The following is a 5692-nucleotide window of genomic DNA, read 5'->3' as shown; positions in this document are numbered from 1 at the left end:
ACGATATTTGTCTAATAACCTGTTCTCATTCATTTGCTCCATAATACCAAAACTCCACAAATCTACAATTTATGTCAGGGATAGTAAATTGGCATTAAATACGCGTCCAACGACATCTTGGTCATCTCAATCCAATACACCGTTTAAAAGAAAATGAAAACTTTTGTCCTTCTGTTGAATTTTTTGTGCGTATCAAATCGATGATTTAGGGCCCGAAAACCAATCTAAATGTATTAAACAATTACTGTCGCCTAATCAAAAAAAAAGTTACAAAAAACAAGTTGAAATTTTTTTTAAATAATTGGTTTTTATATTCCCATTTTTACCATGGGAGCTATATGAAATGGGAGTCCAATTTTATTCAATTATAATGCTCTCTTTCCACACAGACCATACGTTGAAAACGGTTGGAAGATTTTAATTATGTGAAATTCCGATTAACACAGATAACATCGTGAAAAAAAACATAAACAAAGTCAACAGGCCAACCATTTTTTCTTATGTTTTGATGAGCCACATCTGTTCAGATCAGCTCTGTGGAAACGGTTTTTCTGGAATGGTCTGCTTTGGGAGAGGGTTTCACCTAAAAAATATCGGCTAGCAATCGCATAAACTAGTTCGTTAAAGTCCGTCAAATTTTAAGAGGGGACTAACTGGGAAATTATTGGAACGGCAAAACCTTATAAATCCGTTCAACGGATGGTGAATAGATCTTTGTGAAAGGAAGCTGTTAAAGGTAATTCTGAAATAATAATAGTTAAAGAAATAATTAAAAACAAAATTACAAAACAGCAGAGTTATAATTTTGTTTCGTTTTTTCTCCGATTGTTCCTATGGGAGCTATATGATTTATGAATATATGATATATGAATTGTTTACTACATGCAAATATTTGCAGATAGCTTTAAAACTGAGAGAATAGTTTGCATTGAAACGGACGGACGGACGGTTTAACGGAAAGGCTGACAGACGGACATGGCTAGATCGATGCTGATTTACTTTATAGGGTCTCCTTCACTCCATTGCAAACCTTTGACTGAAATAAAAATAACCTCTGCGAGGGTATAAAAATTGTTTGTTAAAATATTTTCCAATGTCAGAAAACTGATATCATTAAGCCTTCCGCATTACAAAAAAATTTTGCAATTGGCAAAATAAAAATATAGTAATTTTACTTACTATAAATGCATGTTATGCGAACTCTGCTCTTTCAATGTCTAAGAAATAAAAGTTGCGTAAGTACAAGTTTATTATTATTATTTTAAAAGTACCGTTTTTTAAATTATACAAAACCTTTCATGATGGAGCACATTTTAATATTGCTGATTTAAAGTCAATAATTTTGAATAACATGGAACAGCAAGACAGCGGAGAATTTTTGCGTCAGCTATTAGAAGTTCCTTCCTTAACAGGAATAAAACCAATATTTTATTGCATAAACATGTGGTAAATTCAAAATGCTGTAACTGCAACCATAGACCCCCTAGTCAGACAACAGAGAATGCCAAGAGTTGGAGCGTATGAAAGGTTGAAAACATAGCCCCAATAAAAGAATTCCAGAGCTGGCCAAAAGCGACAAGTGCCTGGGAAAGGATACACATAGATTTCTTATAATTAGTTCCCCTTACTCAGAATTGCTCTATGGTCGCCCGGAGCGTTTTTCAACTTGCACCTGGTTTCAACGAAGCACCAGTAGCATCCCAGCAACTAGTTCTTCAAGCGCCACAGCCACGTCGCTCAGGTATCCCAATCCGAAGTACTTCCAGTACCCGATAAGGAATCCTCCGGGAGTCAACGGGAATTCCACAACAATTCCCTCGGAGTTCACCTTACAAAACGAAACGAAATTTGTATGAATCATACGACTGTGGCCCAAAATTCAAACTCCGGAAGGATTCCAAAAGGAATTCCTAGGAAACTTTGAAATGAAATCCGTGAGATTTTCCCCTTGTATTCCCCACGAAATCCCTCGGGGATTTCGTACACAAGTTGAAGGCAATTCCCAAAGAATTCGGCAGGAATGCTCCAGGAATTCTTCCGGAAATCTCTAGGAATTCTCTCCGTAAATCCCCTGGAACTCTCTCGGTAATCATTAAGTATTCCCTAGAAACTCCTGGGGAACTCCTTAAAAAAATTGGGACGAATCGTACCGGAAATCCTAGTCAAAAACCTCACAAGTTCCTGGGGAATTCCTCGGCTTAACAAAGATTTCATCATTATGCAGCTAATGCGATTTTGCAGCGCTGAGACACTGCAGTTCTAGCGTGAAAATGAATTTATTTATTTTAAATTAGAAATAATTAACTGCACTTACCTGAATTATTAAAAATCACATCATTTTGGTTTTCACTTTTTAAAATAATTACCTACTTAAGCTGCAGCCGAATTCAAATGCAAAGGAAATGGGGAGAAGGGAGACGAAACCGAAAATTCTGCCTGGCACAGGCCAGGTTATATCCGATCATAACAATTCCTTGTAATTAAAACCAGCAGATATTCATACATGAACGTTTTGGCGTTGCCTTTAGCAAGTTTACAATAACTTACAAAATGTTATTACTTTAATAGCCTGATTCCATTGCCGCATTAAAACGCATTTAGCCAAATGCGCATTTATTTACACAGGGAATCACATAAGGCTAAATGCCGCATTTAAATAAATGCGATTTTTAAATGCGACTAAAAACCATTCGCCCCGAACGTTTTTAGAAAAAATACCGGAATATACCGATGTTTAACGATATTTTGTTCGTGCCACCACTACAACAGCTGTTTTCTATAAGCAAGGTTGGCGCAATTTTTGATGTCTTTTGAATATAAAATCTATTTTGTATAAAAATGACTAAAACCTAGAGCACACGCTGCAAATTCTGCTCGCAGTACCACAATGCATTACTGATGGATCTCTGGCATAAAATAACTCTCACATACACGGGGATCCTTGCCCTTTTTAGAAACTAAATGCTAATGCGCCAATGGAGTCAGGCACATTTAAAAAGTCCACTCAGGCTATAATTCAATAAAAATCATTTAAATACAATCTTAAAATTTGATAAATATTCCAGCGTTTTTTAAAAAGGGTATTCATAAGTCTATACAGTATTTTTTGTTCTTGACACTGATTTTTTTCTGCGTTTTCTCTCCCTCCAACCCTCTCTCTCATTTTCGGCCGCTGCTCCGAATTACTTCGAAATAAACAACAACAAAGAAGTTCGAGCTTTGGCAGTGGCAGAAGTGCCGACAGAATTTTATTAGCCCGGCTTTGTTTTGAACTGCGCTAGATGAAGCCCATGCGATTTGTTTTTGTTTTACGAAGGGAACTACAGGGTATATTGTATGTATTCCTACGGGCACAGGATTTTCTTCTGTTAAACCAACATCTTCTTTGAAATCTACATCTTCTGTGAAACCTAAAGTTTCCTGCTCAACCGTGTTTAGATTCTGTCTTTTACCATTTGATACCAGCAAGCCTTACCGAACCGCCAAAATGGTAAGGTTTTAAAATGTTGGGTTTTCGTACTTAAACGCCTGCACAGTAGCAACATAGGTCAAGGCAGGACAAATTATACCTGTAATATTGTTAAGCGTTGGTGCACTATAAACAGTACAAAGAAGTGGCCCAACTAAACCAAGCACGAGCTTGTTACGCGCGGGCCCTATTAGCACAGTGGGCAGTTATCAAGTTTGCGAAGAAAACACAGATAACATAGTATAGAGACATTTATTTATTTATTTATTCGCCAATGGATTAATCCTTATCCTTATCTGGCTTATCAGCTAACTTAACTCTAAAACTAAATATTAATTAAAAAATATATTTTTTTTGGCAAATGTATAAGGACGTCTCTCGAGGATCCCCAACCCAATCGAATACTCGCTGGAAAGGAGTTAAACAGTCTCAACGCTCTTAAAATTGGCTCATTTCGCGCATAATTGGTCCTCGCAGCACTTTCCTTAAATGGGACGACGGCACAGAGAATCCTGGCTGGGACATTAAATTTATTAGAGTTTAATAGGAAGGGACTATCAATGTTACCAATTATTAAATCATTGAAAAAAGCAGGCTCGCTATCGAACGCCTATCTACAAGACTGCAGGTATGCAGTAGGCAACATTGGCTAGAGTAAACTGGAAAAGGTTTCGAAAACTGTAACGGCTGAAGTGCAAATTTTAAGTATTTTTTCTGCAGCCTATCAATTCTATCAATATGAACAACGCCTAAAGGGTTCCAAGTGTTTATTTTAACAAATCCGAACATTGCATATGCCTTCGGCAGAATATGGTTAATATGATTAATAAACAAAAATTTAACTTATGTTAAAAGAATATTTAAAATACATTTACTTTAGCGAACAATATAACATTTATTGTAGCAAAAAATAGTCATTTCTGGAATTCACTGACATGTACATTTTAAGCTCATATTTACTACAACTTTACCCAACCCAAGGATTAAGACAGGCACACGTTATTATCGGAGCAATCAGAAAATTGGTTGTCGATACAGAAGCAGAAACCGTCGCACAATCTGAAACTAATAACTGGGTAACAATGAAGACAGCTTTAGCCGTCGCCTTCAAAGATCACGGGCCGTATGATACAATCATCAAGAAGCTGGCTGAAATACAATTCAGAGGAAGTCTTAATAAGTTTATAAAAGAATTAGAAAAACAATACAGGAATGTGTTCAACAAAATAGAATTAGAATCTGATCCACCAGACAAAATAAATTATACAAGAATGTTGGATAGAACAGTTCATATTACCATTGATCGAAAACTTCCCGATCGCATGTATATGTCACTAGCAAGAAAAGACATAACCAATATTCAAAAATTAAAACAAGCAGCTTTGGAGTTAGGATTCTATGATGCAAACCCGAAGAAGAATACGCACAAAATAGAAATAACCATAAAAATCAGAGGAATAAGGCAAGATATCCGGTAACAATCAAAGATATTATGATAATCAAAGAAATTTAAGTTCGTACTATGATTATAATTTTAGTTAAAATTCTACTCCCAATGCAACGACTTCTCAGAATAATCAAAACCAATATCAACAACGTCCCATTCGCCCACACTTGCAAGGAAATAACCAAACATTTAGGAACGGGTTAAATCAAGCTAGACTACAAAACTAAAAAAAATCATCAAAATTCGAACGATCAGGCTAATGCAAATAGGTTTAGTGGTGCCCCAGTAAAAAGACAAAGGGAAAGTCAAAGTGGCCAAAATAGGATTACGTCCATCCTTTTCCATTTTCATCAAACTGCCTCGGAGACCGAAGACACAATCCCTATGTAAAAATTGCCTTTCATAATAAATTTTATAAAGGAATGGTATACAAATTTTGCTAAACTAAAAGAGATAAAAGAAGTTTTAAAAGTGTATACTATTAGAGGTTCAGTAAAAATACATAAAAGTATCATAGTAAAACCAAGTGTAACATGTCCGTCAGAACAAACATTTTATTTGCATAACTTTTCCGATAATTATGATACCCTGTTAGGTCGAAATTACCTAGAAGCTGCTAAGGCTAAAATTGACTAATTTAAACAAAACAATTAAGCACATACAAATTCCGATATAACGACGAAGATATGGAAGAGACCTTCTACAGAAGATCAATCGGTAAACTTCGCGATTAATAATGATTTACGCGAAAATAACGAATTTAGGCTTGAACACCC

Source organism: Drosophila elegans, unplaced genomic scaffold, assembly GCF_018152505.1.
Source record: "Drosophila elegans isolate 14027-0461.03 unplaced genomic scaffold, ASM1815250v1 contig_153, whole genome shotgun sequence".
Taxonomy (NCBI): domain Eukaryota; kingdom Metazoa; phylum Arthropoda; class Insecta; order Diptera; family Drosophilidae; genus Drosophila; species Drosophila elegans.
Note: the sequence above shows the minus strand (reverse complement) of the source record.